At 41.7% G+C, this 14,878-nt stretch overlaps 1 pseudogene; it reads right to left on the reverse strand.

The window, feature by feature from the left end:
- Window positions 1-13,038, reverse strand: part of LOC109484799 — a 30,428-nt pseudogene extending 17,390 nt beyond the window's left edge.
- Window positions 13,039-14,878: the final 1,840 nt, after the last annotated feature.

Genomic DNA, 14,878 nt, shown 5'->3' on the forward strand with positions numbered 1-14,878 from the left:
AGAGCCCCTGAAGGGTAGTCGTCTATGCTGTTTTCAATGCCAAGCCCTTCAGCTCTAGATCTAGCACAGTAATCAGTATGGCTGCTTGTTTTCAAATTATGTAAAGTGGATTTAAAATTAACTTTATTCTTCCGTTCATCTTTACGCCAATTTATTTCCTTGCTTAACGGATTCATCGCTTCGGTTGTTTTTTTTGCCAAATTCACAATAACAACAACAACAAAAAAAAAAAAAAACAGAACAAAAAAATGAACACTCTCGGGTCCCGGTACGTTTATTTTTTTGGGGGGCCCGAAAATCCACCCGGTGCGTTTTAATTTTTCACAATTTGGGCATAGTTAACAGCGTTAAAAATATATCACTTGTAGGGTGAAACATTTTTCAAATTTGTTCGGAAAGCTAGGTTGCCTCTTCTAAAGTTCGTCAAATTCTCGTGATATATAACACGTGCCCTTTGCACATGTCACCATGCCAATGACCCTTTTTAAAAGTTTGAGTAAATAAAATACAGACTACTGAAACTTTAATTAATTCATTTTCATCAATTTAATTCATTTGCTGCACACGGGCTAGCCTCCTTCGCAGTCTTGTTGGGCGTGGGCGTTATTTTTGTGAGTGACGCGAGTAATATGCCGCCGCGAGGGACGATTTGCTGCCGAGAGAGTTTTTGCCGCCGAGAGAAGGATTCGCGTTGGAGGGAGGCTACACACGGACCACACCAGGTGTCAATAATAAATGTCAAACTTACCTGTAACATTATGTCCCTACAAGTGGAGGCTTCAAGTTGGAGAGGGCATCGCACACCACAGCAATGTGCTCCAGGATTGGCACTATGTTGACTAGGACCGTCACGGTGTTCTTCAAAAAGGTGAACCATTTTACGCGCCCTGCAAAAATTGAAAGATTACTTTGGATCATTAGCTGGAAACTTAATTGTAATTTGTAGCAACATCTAGTCTGAATTTTCTAATTGATCCAGGGAGTGTTTTCAGACTTATTGATAAAATTGATGTTTGACTTTCTTACCTATTGCTCTTTCAACGTGTATTATCACAATTGACAACCTTCTTAGTTTTCCCGATTACTTCTTTGGTTTGCTGGTGGAATTTTTAGGCGGACACCTTTTTGTAGGAAGTCGCTGGCGATTGTAAGCCCCCTGTCTGCCAGGATGACGTTCTTTGGGTCGACCAGGTTCAAGAAACCAGAGTCATGTACGATGCTCTTGTCTGAAGACCGTCCACCATATCCTCATCCGATAAGAATGAAATCATGTCATTTGGCGTGATGAGGTACTTTGCTGCGTTATGTTTTTGTAGTCGCTCCAGCTTTTTTGTTGCAGCTCCAGGAGCAGTTATGAAGTCTTCTCCCCTGTTTTGATGATATTTAAACCACTGTCGGTGCAAATATATGGCATTAGCAGTACTTGTAAATGTTTGAAAAGATGACATGTACCTGCCATGGTGAACTTTTGTTTTGAAGTGACAATCATACATTCAGAATTGTACATTGTTTTATGATCAGAGATTGATAAAACCAACTATGCAAGACATTCATTGTCTGCATATTGGATGCAGAGAGATCAAGAATCAACCGAGGTGATGTGTAGTAGCTGTCACAATACAGTGTGTCCTTTTTGAAGGAGGGTTCCACCTGGCTTTCACACAGTGTCATGTGTCGTCATTTCCCTTTCCCATGTTCAACTGGAACTGGCAGCAGTAACCTTGAACATACCCATGTACTGTCCTTTGACGACATTGTGTAGCGTCTCGGTCAGCGGTGCATTTCTTGATCGTTGTTGTGAGTGGTTCACTACTGGGAACATTAGACACATGGAGTTTGATGTTTGCCCTGTCTGGGTTCTCTATCAGCTCCATGCAACCTTCCATGGAGAGGAGCTTCTGGATTTTCCTCCTGTGCATCTTACTGACAGTTGCAGTAACTGCTAGTACAGGTGTACCTGGCACTAGGCAGCTCAGCTCTCCTTAAGCTTTGCAAACCACTCCATAAAGTGTGTGTCACCACCAGTATCACTTGCTCGTTGGACCCTAAAGGTAAGTCAGCACAAAAGAAATGTTAGCTGCACATTCAGTGACAATGATTCTAAGATCATGTACTACCGCATTGTACACACACACACACACACACACACACACACACACACACACACACACACACACACACACACACACACACACTGCGCCTCTGGTAATGTAAATGTAAATGTAAGGCAATGTTAGGATATTGAGTTGGATTTGTGTGTATAAAAGGAAATGTCCCAGGCCTGTGCACAAGAGTCCAAAGTGAATTTCCAACGGCAATCTTTCGTATGGCAGTACTCCAAGCTTTTAGATTTAAACGTAAAATTTGAGATTTAAGCATGTCTTTTTGTGAAATCTGTTAAGCTTGAGGCCCAAAGTTTCCTACCATGAGCAACCTCGCTACGACTATCTGACTCAGCCTTGGCTAACGGAAAAATGATTACATGGATAGAGACGTCATAATGTGATAAAGAAAAACAAGAAAAACTTTTTTGAAATACAACCGACTTTATTAAAGATAATCTGGAACACAAATCTAATTGAATTCAGCTACGGATCCACGATATGGAGGTGCAGATGAATTCAAGAAAATGTGCTTAGATACTTGTTATACAAAGTTCACTAAACCTAGGAAAGTTTTTTTTTTATTCATCAAAACATAACAAGGACTTGATTGCATTGTTCACACGTGATTTCATGGTAGACGTTGTCGTGTCTGAGCTTTTCAACGTTTCTGCACGATTCGTTTATCTTTATACCTAGAGATAGACAAAATGGGACTTAGAGCCATATAACACATACAAACAACACTGGCAATGAGCACCGGCAGTGAGCACTACGTAAGGCTACCGGAACATTGCTTAGACCAATTCCAGTGTTCATAGCTTTGTAGAAAGTATCTCTTGAACAGTGGGTCGTCTATATAGCACTTTCACAATACATTTCCACACCCCCGGTCCGGACCTTGTTCTGTGCTTCGTGTGGGGAGCACTGTCATTGGGACCATATCATGGTCGAAGAATGAGCAGGGTTATCAAGGAAATATGTTATCATAAGCGATATTTAATCACCGAAGACCTGATGAGCCTGACCAACGTATTGTCTCATTTCCATTTCATGTCAACTTGATAAACTCTGGTACAAACCTGTAAGGGAAGGCATCTCCGTGTTTCTTTTTGTCGAACGTGAACGGTCTTACAGCAGACAGCAGTTACACGTCTAGCTTAGGGTCCCTACCTACTGCCCTGTTGTGAACGCAATGTTTTGGCAAAGGCGAGTCACCCGAACAACAGAAGCGTTTAATATGATGGATCTGGTACAGAATTCATTGTTGGGACCCTGCTGCCATTGACGTAGTAGTTTGAGAATAGATAATTTGTGGGATGTGTTGTTCAAAATTTAGTTTGAACTTTTGAGTTGGGAAAAGTTGCTTTAGAACATAAAATCTTATTACTTGTATTTCAGTTGTCACATCCTACTAGTATCCAAAAACAGACATGTTACCTGGGAAGAAACATTGCAATTTATTATCCAAACTAGGGCCGCTATAGTTTCAACGATACCTATGACACATGAAGGCACTGTAGTTCTCAAATGATAACAAACAAGCGCGTCTTTGCTTTCATCATGATAACAGAAAAGCAAGTACAAATTTACCACCAAAGTGTTAGTAACAATTCACTTGTAATCAGTAGTGACTAGTAATCAGTGATTGTTAGTAAGTAATCATATTTTTCATCTGTTCAATTTTCCCCAACCAATAATGAGGTACCAGGTTAGTCTAGATACTCCGGCCTCCTCATGCGCTGACCCCCATGCCACCATTTCAGAATAGCAGCTTCAGCATTATAGTCAGCTACTGTAGGGCCATGGATTGAGATGTGCAGAAGGTTGTTGAACATCTCGTTGAACACCAAGAGACTGGAGAATCCTCTCTCGCAACAAGATGAGTTAATGGGGATAAGTAGGTAAATCTACTCTCATGTTCTCAAACTGGCCAGGTCAGCCAACAGTTCCCTGCGTGAATCTCTTCCACATTGTGTTTGATGGCAGATGCATGTAACATCTATTGATAATGACTTTAAGGCCCCTCCATTCCCTTCTTGTCATATCTGACACGAAGTCTTGACACAAATCGAGAATATGCTGAAAGTGAGTCATGAAGACCTCTAACTTATCAAGTTCCCAAATGGTAGAAGTGACTCGTCATTAGGCCAGTTTGTGTGATCAAAAAGAGTAGAGGCATCCTTCAGCACACCTGATCAACTTCTGAACCGTCTCCCATGGTGTTTTTAATCTTGGAGAGGATCTTCGTGGAGTGTAGGGTCGAGTCTTCACAGCTTTCGGACAGCATGGCCAGTTTCTTCAAGATGAAGTTAAGCCCTTCAAGGTGCTCTGACGGGAAGATATCTTGATGATGCCATCCGTTCTATGCTGCCCTTCTCCAGTTGTTAGCTGATATCCAGTGTACTTCACCCCGTGATGGTAGATAGAATCACTGTGAGCTGTTGTTGCATCGGTGCTTGTTGCAAGTTCCTCTACAACTTTCCAACTGTGCATTTGCTTTTTTTCAGATCCTGTATTTCCCTCTTCATTGCAGAAAAAATTGTCTGAATCAAACCTCTACATCATTTCGCTAGCATAAAATACTACTGCATGAATTTCCAGACTTTGATAATAATTGATAGAAGTTTATTGTACGTATTTACCATACAAGCTAAATCTATCTACACTTGTACACGCAGGAACAGTGATGCAAGTCTGGTATCTTACATCTGTAGCATACTTTTACCCACAGGTTCAACTTCTCGCTTCTTAAGATATTTGTACACGTCTGTTTGTATCTCCATCTGCGTACATTGATATGGCTAGATAACAGAAATCTCTTTAGATCTGCAATTAACATTGAAATGCTAAATTACACTTTGACAAAACTGAATGAATTACAAAACAATAGTATCTTCAAATTCTTTACGGTCACAATAGATACGAATTTATTTTTCTTACACATTTCAACAAGTGCCAGGTCGAAGCTGAATTCTTCATTCAGGTACGTGGAATTTTTTGTCGATTCCACATTTCGAAGACTGGTGACATTCTCCGGATGAGTGGAGAAGCCAACGTAATCATGCACACGTCCGGCCGACGGCTATCTCATCTGTATTTATTCGCACATGTTTGAGAAATAAATAGAAAATTACATAAACAAAAACATGAGCTAGCTAATATATACTGACCTGGGCGACTTAGATGCTGTGAGTTCTTTCTTAAACCCCCAAGTGAGCCACGCTGGGTCACGCCACCGCATATCGTCCTCAGACAGGATGTATACAAGTGCCGACAGAAAGTAGTGCGGACAATGACAAAGTGTCAAGTCAAAAGTGTTCGCTTTTATTTTAAGCTATTGACATAATTTCCAGATCGTGCTGCATCTGTGCAGTTACAAACTATAATTGTTTTTGTTTCATACTTATCGTAACGTCAGTATACAACTTAACAGTCCCGTGGCGGATGGATATAGGCAGAATTACTCGTCGCACAACCACCCAGCTTCAGTTGGAGAAGAAAGGCGGTGGTGTGAGGAAGGTGCAGCATTCAGGTTGTCTTGTGCTCAGAACTGTCGATCCTGTGATCGTCTACTTACGTAGAATGAATCCTAAATATTTTACGGTTACTCGTAAATAGATGTGGACAGGCTTTTGTGAAGGGAAGTCGATTGATTCTGCCGTTTTGTTAAGCGGGTCACGCAGTGTTGTGTACGCCGGTTTGTGGAATGTGTCTCGTCAACAGTTTGCCCTAACCTTTGGTCGCGAAAAAAATCTCTAATTTATGGTCGTAGAAAACGTCCAAACATTAATGATTATGATTAGGCCAATTTTAACTGCTAATGACAAAATGTTGTTGTCTCTGGTACTCCACTCTCATTTGTCGGATGCTTAATCATGTGCTTTCCATCTGCTTTCTCGTGTGCATTTCCACCTCACCATGTGCTCATCTCTGTTGCTTTTCCCAATTGGCCGGCTTGTTGGTGGTGGTTTCCTATTCTTTTCCTTTTTCGTTTTCTGTTTTCTTTTCAGTCTCCGATTACATATATACAAATTCACAATTCTCACTCTTACTTCTCAAATCTCTTCGTAGCCATTATGTAGTCAAGTAGGGCTAGTGGTCGATGGTTTCCACTTTCTTGCAGTGTTCACATGTGTTTGAGGTGCATTCTGAGTTTACTATGTAATTCATATCGTTTAGTCTTGTGTGTCCACTTATTATTTGGTTGAGTAGGATGTTCCCAATCCTGTACTCGCTATTTTTCTTCCTCCAATCTTCTTGATGGCTTCATGTGTTATAACACTTGTGGTTGACATGTCGTATCTTCTTTGCCATCTTTTGATTGTGTTGGTGTTGATTTGCCCCTTGATGGCTTGCTTTGTCAGATGTGGGGTCAGCATGTGTTCTTTGCAGGCACTTTCTTAACCCCTTCCCAGTCCATCAGCTAGTTCATTTCCTACAATCCCCATGTGTCCTGGTGTCCATATTATTAATACTGTGTTTCCACCGTTCTTCAATTTGATAAGAATTGCGTATAAGGCCGGCCGCGGCTGACATCTTATATGGATTATCTTGTTAAGTGCCCTGAATGATTATACATGTATAGCCTAATAATTTTTTAATTCGTGTTTATTAGTCATTTATATTTATTTTTTTATATATTTTTTCAATGTATGAAGCAAGAAGGTATCCGTACATTTGAAAAAAATGTTAGTAACCGAAAAAAAACACATTTAACTGGTTTCAAGAAACCTACTCGACCAATTTCTACTGTGTTGTCTGGTTAGTACCATCTATCAAGAAAAACAATTTAGTCTAAGGATTTCAGTGCTTACCCTGTGTTTGTGTTTCCTGTACAGCTACTCCTGAGATGAACATCAAACACCGTGGATCAGCTGTGGGATGAGGATCATCCCATATAGAACACGAGGCAGAAAAGACTATTAAAATAGCATCTCTCTTCAGCAAAGCGTGCCTGTTATATCTGACCCTAAGTCTTAAAACTACACTGGTTGTTTATAAACATTGGTGACAGAGGAAATATTCTCGGGTGCATTTTCGATGTTCTTGATTATGTTGGGCATTTTGTCAGGCACCACTTAGATGGTTTTATTCAGCTCGTTTGTAATGTGGGTTAATTAAACTGTAGTTAAGACAACTACTAAGGCAATCATCCTCCTGTGTCCGTGGTTATTACACGGACTCTGCCCTCCAAGCTGAAGTTTTCCAGGCTTCATTGTCTGTAGTACCTTGCATTGAAACTCAGTCTTTGATATGTGAACTGTTAGGGCCATAGTTTTATTTTTCTCCATCTGTTCTAATACTATAGTAATAGCCTTCAGAGTGTCGTTTAGTTAAGGTATTTCTGGGACAATTTTTGTGGAACAGTGGTACATATGATTGTTTGGTTTTGTCTTGGACCATTTACATTGGCCCGACCATTACTCTTCTATCATCAAGTCTAAATGCCCATAGCGGTAAGTTCCCAGAATGGTCCCAAATAAAAAGTTATGTACACATAGAACGGAGGGATTTTCCTAAGTGCAAAACTTAGATATGTCACGATTTGTCGTTTGTTGTAAAAGATGTAAAGGCTTGATTAATGCCGATGCTTTGATAATATATATTTTGGAAAAACGGTTCGTCAACAGCGACGGTTTAATTTTTGTTTCCATCTGAAACTCGTTTATAGCCGCTTGGCATTTTGCACTGTGTGCCAACACCTGTGTCCCCATAGTTTGTTACCAAGTGAAAATTTTTTGATAGTCCTCCTCTTAGGTTTTCTTTCTTGTCTACACTTGGGGTAATATCTTAAGGTAAAATTACCAATTTTTTTTTGTAGCACTTATTAAGGTTTTCCAACATATCTGTATTAAACAGAAACAAAAGGCAGCACGTTGCCTACCTCTGAGACCCTTACCACTGCCTTTTTAAGCGTCAAGAGTCCAGATAAGAAACCTTGATTAACAATTCTACTAGTAATCTTACTGTACATAACAGATATCCATCGCACTAAGGACTTTTCCAAATCCAAACAAACAGTCTATTCTAATTTTGTCAAATTCATTCTTAAAATCAGTTATAAATATAGGACCTTCGATATTTTCCTTTTCACAACATGAAATATTTTCCACTACTTTCCTAATTTTATCACTTAGAGATCTCCTAGACAAAGAAAAGAATAATATGATAGTTTTGGATAATCCCGTTTTGGCAAGTTGAAATACAGGACCCCAGATTAAGGCTATCGCTCTTGACAGAACTGGTTGGAGGAACCTGACGGAGGGGAGCAAGGGGCCAGTACCTGGCCTGGGCACTTGGGCAGGGCAGGATTTAGACTATCTAGACAAGATCTAGGCCTGACTCAGTGCAATTTCAGGCTGCTGTTGTGTCACAGTTGTTAACTGAATTCTCCAAATGATCTCTGGCCACTGACTGTACTATTACATTGAGCCAAACCCTGTTCCTTTCTGTTATCCCTGTCTGTCAATTGTAACAACCAATTTGGGTCCCCTTTATTAGTATTGGCCTCATACCTAACTTCCCATTCATCTGATACACTTAGATATGGCAGAACTTATTGCACCTCTTGCTAGGTTATGTCACTGATTCTTTAATGAACGTATCAATGTCTTTGGGGTAAAATGATTGCCATCTTTTCAAGAAGGCATTGGCCGACTCAACCGTTTTGGTTGTAGACGTAACGATTTTCCTCTGTTTTTATAACACAGTCTTTTAGAACTGGGAAAAAGACATCTGCAGTACTTTACAGTTATTAATGGAACTTCTTGAGACCTGCTTTAACTTTCTCCAGATTGTTTCTACTACGGAACAGTCGTGGTTAAATCGTCATTATTTTTTGCAAGATGTTTCAGGTCTCCTATTCAACTCGATGAGACAAGATAATGTGATACCTAATTTTCTACATTGTCTTCTTACATCATCCCAGAGGTGGATGGAACAACGGTAGACTCTTGCATCAGGAAATGGTTCACTCCGAGATTCTATGATATATTCAGTTTGTTTTAACTGGGGGTCCGGACGGTATTGCACCTAGACTGGTTAAGATGTTTGCCTGCGAACTTGCCACGCCACTCACGGATATCCTCAACACCTCACTGAAGGAGGGAGTAGTTCCCAATCAGTGGAAAGAAGCTGTCGTTACCCCCATCCCCAAAGAACTTCCGGCAGCTATTGACAAGCTACGACCAATATCCCTCACCCCGATATTCGCGAAGATTTGCGAGGGCTTTGTCGCGAAGTGGGTGCTGTCGGATATTTGGAAGAATATTGATCGGCGACAGTTTGGAGGCGTCAAACGAAGCTCAACTACACACTGTTTGGTGAGCTTAGTACATTTCCTGTTTCAAGGTTCAGAGAGGAGTAAAAACGTGGGTACCATTGTGTTGACCGACTTTACCAAAGCCTTCGACACAATCAACCACGAACAGGCCGTTAACAAACTCCTGAGCATGGGAACACGACCTTGTATCATACCCTGGATTGTCGATTTCCTCTCGGAGAGACGACAGTGTGTTAGATATGGAGACTCACTGTCAGACTGGCAAACACTCACCACCGGCGTACCACAGGGCACAAAACTGGGACCTATTATCTTTCTATGCATGATCAACGACGCCTGCCTAGCATATGCCGACCGGTGGAAGTACGTTGATGATCTGTCTCTCGGAGAGAACAGACATATCCAGGAACAGTCGCATCTCCAAGAACAAGTGAACTCGCTAAACAAATGGTCCAAGGACACAAAACTTAAACTCAATCCAAAGAAATGTTTTACTTTCACTGTTAGCTTTATGAAAACTCCACCCCCACCCCTCCCAATAACCATTGATGGAAAACAGCTTGCAGCAGTGGATGTAGTTAAAGTTTTGGGACTATGGCTACAATCAAACCTCAAGTGGGAAACACAAGTGTGTGAGATGACAAAAAAGGCAAGCAAGCGTATGTTCATGATCCGTAGACTGAAAACTTTTGGCCTAGCACTGTCTGACCTTCTGACGGTATACTGTGGGCTCATCCGGCCAGTACTAGAGTACTGTGTACCTGTTTGGCATCATGGCCTATCTAATCAGCAAACGGCAGCCATTGAACGTGTGCAGAAGCGGGCATGTCGTATCATTCTTGGGAGGGCTTACACAGACTATAACACAGCACTTACTGTCTGCGGACTAAAGAGACTTGCTACCAGACGAGACCACTTGTGTGCCAAATTTGCAAGCAGCATGGCAACATCTGAAAGAACTGTTGAGTTAGTACCCGTTTCCAGGGGACAAACACATGGACGGTCCCTTAGGAATTCTAATGAACTGACCCTACCGACCTGCCGAACTCTAAGGTTTAAGAACAGTCCTGTACCGTCGATGTTGCGGATCCTGAACGCTAACTGATATTAGAAGCAATTGCCACTAATGTATTATTTTAAAATGTATTATTTTAAAGCTATGTATTATTTTAAAACTTTGTTGTAAATATTTTTAATGTGTCCTGCACAATATGTATGTACAGAAGGCGCAATTCAGCCTGTCTGGCTGCAATGTCTTTTATCAATAAACCATTTTGATTGATTGATTGATTGATTAATCCAGGACTGCTTCCTACTATATTTAAAAAAACGCTAAATAAGATTCTTTGTTCTTGTTCTGACAAGACGTTCATAAACTCGATCTCCTTTGCCATTCCGATATTTTCTGGGGTAGAGCTATGGTGATTGTAGGCAGGCATTGACAGCAGCAAGTCAAGAAAGTCTCTTGGACCCTGCTCACAACAGAAACATGACCGCATGATATAACTTCGTGTAGGCATGTTGCAATACTAGTATCCCCTCACCCCCAAAATAAAACTGTAGTGTTACATGTCAGAATATTGAATGAAGAAAAGTTACATTTTAAAACATCATTAAACTGGTTCTGACGTTTCAGGGTATTCTGAAGACGGGGAGTCTTATTTATCGCTGCTCTAAGGATGGTGAGGTGGGTCTGCCTCTGGGAGGGGCACAGGCTGACCTTCTCCCGTAACGTACGAAACGCCGCCGCCAACTCGGCGTTCCTCCTGGCGTGGCGTTCGTTTTCGCTGTTCTTAGAACGACTTGTCTTCATGGTTTTAGCCAGATGAAGTGAGTGTCCAGAAATGATCGTACGTTATTATTCGTGTTCTTTTTGTTTCTGCAAACGTTGGCGACAGTCAGTATTGATGCAGCCTTGATATACAGCGCGGTTACGTGAAATTCCACATATGTTTGCATATACCAGACCATTGGAATTCGGACCAAGGCTCAAGAAATCATCAATTGTCATATTTGCGTATACTGGTGGGCCTGCTGTGTCATCTCGGACAAACATCAGCTGTGAGGAGTCGATGCCTGACAATTCAAATGCTATTCTTTTACTATTTGCATCATTTGCATCGAACTTGATGCAACTATCATGCCCAACCGAAATTTGATCCTCTCTGTTAAACATACTAAACTAAACGTTTTGTAACTGGACGGCGCTATTCAAACTGTCATCAGACACCTGCGAAATCCTGTCTCCCCAGAAGGTCACGTCTCCTCTGTTTTAGATGTTTTTTCATTTGTCCCTTGGTGGAGGATGACCGTGAAAAATGTCAATGAGTGGGGCTTGTACTGGCCGAAGTTCTTTCAAACAGCAATATGATTATCCTTGACCGAACAAAAGACAACTGTTTCCGCTAATTTTACAGCACCATTTTGGATGAGCTCCACAGTTCTGTTGTTCGATGATTTCTCTCTGGCATACATGTATATATGACTCTAAATCGTCGCTTCCACATCTGGGTCTCTATCCGCAAATATACATACAAACATGTACATCATATACACAATACAACGGTAACGTAATGCAAGAGCATAGAATAAACAACTCCTGGTCAAAGAAATAACACACTTTTTAGGTTGGGAATGGTAAAGGTCATAGCCTTCATGCTTCAGTATTCTAGTGATGCATCCGATCGCTACAACAAAAAGAAATAATACATACTGTTCTGTATAAAGTTACATGTAGGCCGATCAGTCATGTACAGAATGATTGACAATTCACATTGAGTGAGTGAATGAATGTGACCGTGGTTAGGTTGTGAAAATACTACGCTGCAAAAGGAATACATGTAGTTGAAACAGGTATATAAGACCCTCCCCTGACGCCCGAACAGTGCGGATTTAAAAGCCTGGCAGCACAGGCACGGCCCAGGCAGGGGTCAGCCATTATTAGGATATGAACATCGATTTGGGTCAAATATTGCCTGAAAAGTGTGCGGGATCGCCGTAAAAACATATGAATCGCCATTTGCAAATAGGATTTGGGGTTGAAAGGCCCCAAAGTTGAAGGACTGGGTCAGGTCCTTCTTCAGTGCGCCGTTGATGCATCCCTCCGAGTCGAGGGGCTGCAACTGTCCGGGGCGAATGTTGGCCTCTCTCAGCTTTGCCGGGAGTGCGGTGTGCTTTGTAGACGTCGAAGATGGCCATACCGAGGTGGTCCTTGTCCAGGCCAAGTCATTCTCGCTGTGCGGCCATGTACGGGGCGATGACATTGTCCACGTATCGCTCCATACTGTCCGCTGTTGACCAGTGGGACGCCGTGTGGAACACGTCCCACTCCTCCGGGAAGTCAAAGCGAGCGTGGCATGCGTCGGTCTTCGCTTGGTAGAGGACCTGGGGAGGCAGCTGATGGCCAGGAGAAGGGCGCTTATCCTCCAGGCCGATGACTGGAACTTGACGGGCCCCGGCTTCTTCCAGCGTCCAGTCTCCCACCGGTACAGTGTTGACGCCGGTTTGGACCCAGTTGATCACAATGTCGTCTGGGATGTCCAACTCGGCGACGGCTTCAGCGATCCTTGCCAGGAACGCTTCCTTGGTGTTATCAAACTCCGCAGGAAGTTTCCGTGCTGATTTTGTGCCTTTGCGCCGCACATAATTCATCCTGGTAAGCAGCGAGTTCGCCCAGGCTTTCTTGATCTCTGATGTGGCCACCGTACTCTGTTAGAAGGCTGCGGTCCCGGCTTAAGACGATCGCTTTGGCGGCTGCCATCAATATGAGTATAGTATTCGACTGGGTCCTGAGCAGGATTGCAGCAATCAGTATAGTAACTTTTTACTCCAGGTTAACAAGGTGGCTGACGACTAGTGACTGCTGCCCCATACTTGGATTGTTCCTACAGAAGGTGTGTCACTAGTTGTCTTCATTCAACAATCCTTTTTTTCTTCTTTTTAATAGCAGGTAGTTTTTTTATAGGCGTCAATTGCATTTCGCTGTAGGCAACCTGGTATTCCTTCTTGTCCCTAGAAAGGTAGATAAAGTGTGTTAGTTCATCAAAGTGTAATTTGCATATAATTGACTATATATTCATCAGTCTTCCAACATTACAACAACCTAGTCTGTGTCAAAATATTAGCAATCGTGATAATTTGAAATGCATAGATTCAATGATTTTCAAATGATTGAAGTAGGGGAATAGAAGTGTGTCTGGTCCTTGCTGACATCGGTATTAAACGTATTTTATATTCTAACTTTCTAAGCAAGGCAAAGTTAACGGGTAAGATTCCTCTTCATCTCGTTGGAGGTTTTTACTTTTTAGCCTGAACGTAAGCAATATGGCAACAATGTGGCCACTGCGATACCTTTGTGAAGACAGCCATGTGAATTTTCCAGTTTGATGGTCTATAGCATAGTACATAAAAATCTGAGAAGTCGTCTTTCTGTGGATACTGCAAAAGCTTCAGTATTTGATACAACGTATTTAACTAAGTCGATGTCGCTGGTGGACTGTGCACTGTGCCATTTTCAAAATCATACACAGATCTAAACACTTTGATATACGATTTGATGATAAAAAAAAGAGATACATACCATGCAGGACAGAGACATTTCACACAGGCCCTCATTAAAGTAAGTGTCCAGTAGGCGCTAGACGTTGGTTGGTCCAGAGTCAATGGGTAGGTAGTGATCAATGTAATGCTGTTTTGCCACTCCTCCTTCCCATGTTGCCTTGCAGATACATTTTAATTTTGTTGCTTGGACAACACTGAAGAGGTATTAAACAAGAATGCTAATTAATATAGTGTTTACCTGTAGACACTTGGCGCACTTGCGTGACCCTTTAAAGCCTTTTCATTCTGTTGAAAGGTGGTCATACTCGGGACAGTTCAGTTCAGCTTGTTTCACTCCCCATTACCATTACCATTGGTAATGTGTAGCGAAATGGTATGTTGAATGACTACGTTCCCATACTCAACCTAACCTGTAATTCTGCCACAAACGTGTGTTTGGGAGGTGCGATTAGAGCGGAAGTATTCTATGTCTCCGCGCCCCTCTCTCTCTCTCATGGCCTTTGTAGCTTTCTGGTAGGAGGTATCCTCTTTTGGTAAGCACTGCTTGTCCATAGATGCCCTCAGATTCAACTGGTTATCATTTCTAGATGTTTGATTGGCTTATTATTTATGGGCAGAAATGGAATGGTGTGGCTGAACCGGCTTCTGAAGCCGCGGTTCGGCTGTTTTGTGTGACTAGTTTATTCTTACAAAGACATCCAATACATGATACAGCTTGTACAATTACTAGTCAACTAGTGTACACACAAAGATAAATATGTTTTGCATATACAAACATCACTAAAGCACTATACTAAATGCAGATTTCATGTTAAAATTCACAACAAATACATTATAATAATAGGGTAATATTACATAGGTTACGATTTGTCTTATTTGTCTATTATGTGCTTACAAGGGTATTCAGAATATTTAGCATTGTCGGAACAGG

This window comes from Branchiostoma belcheri, unplaced genomic scaffold (genome assembly GCF_001625305.1).
Source record: "Branchiostoma belcheri isolate BF01 breed outbred unplaced genomic scaffold, Haploidv18h27 scaffold70, whole genome shotgun sequence".
NCBI lineage: Eukaryota > Metazoa > Chordata > Leptocardii > Amphioxiformes > Branchiostomatidae > Branchiostoma > Branchiostoma belcheri.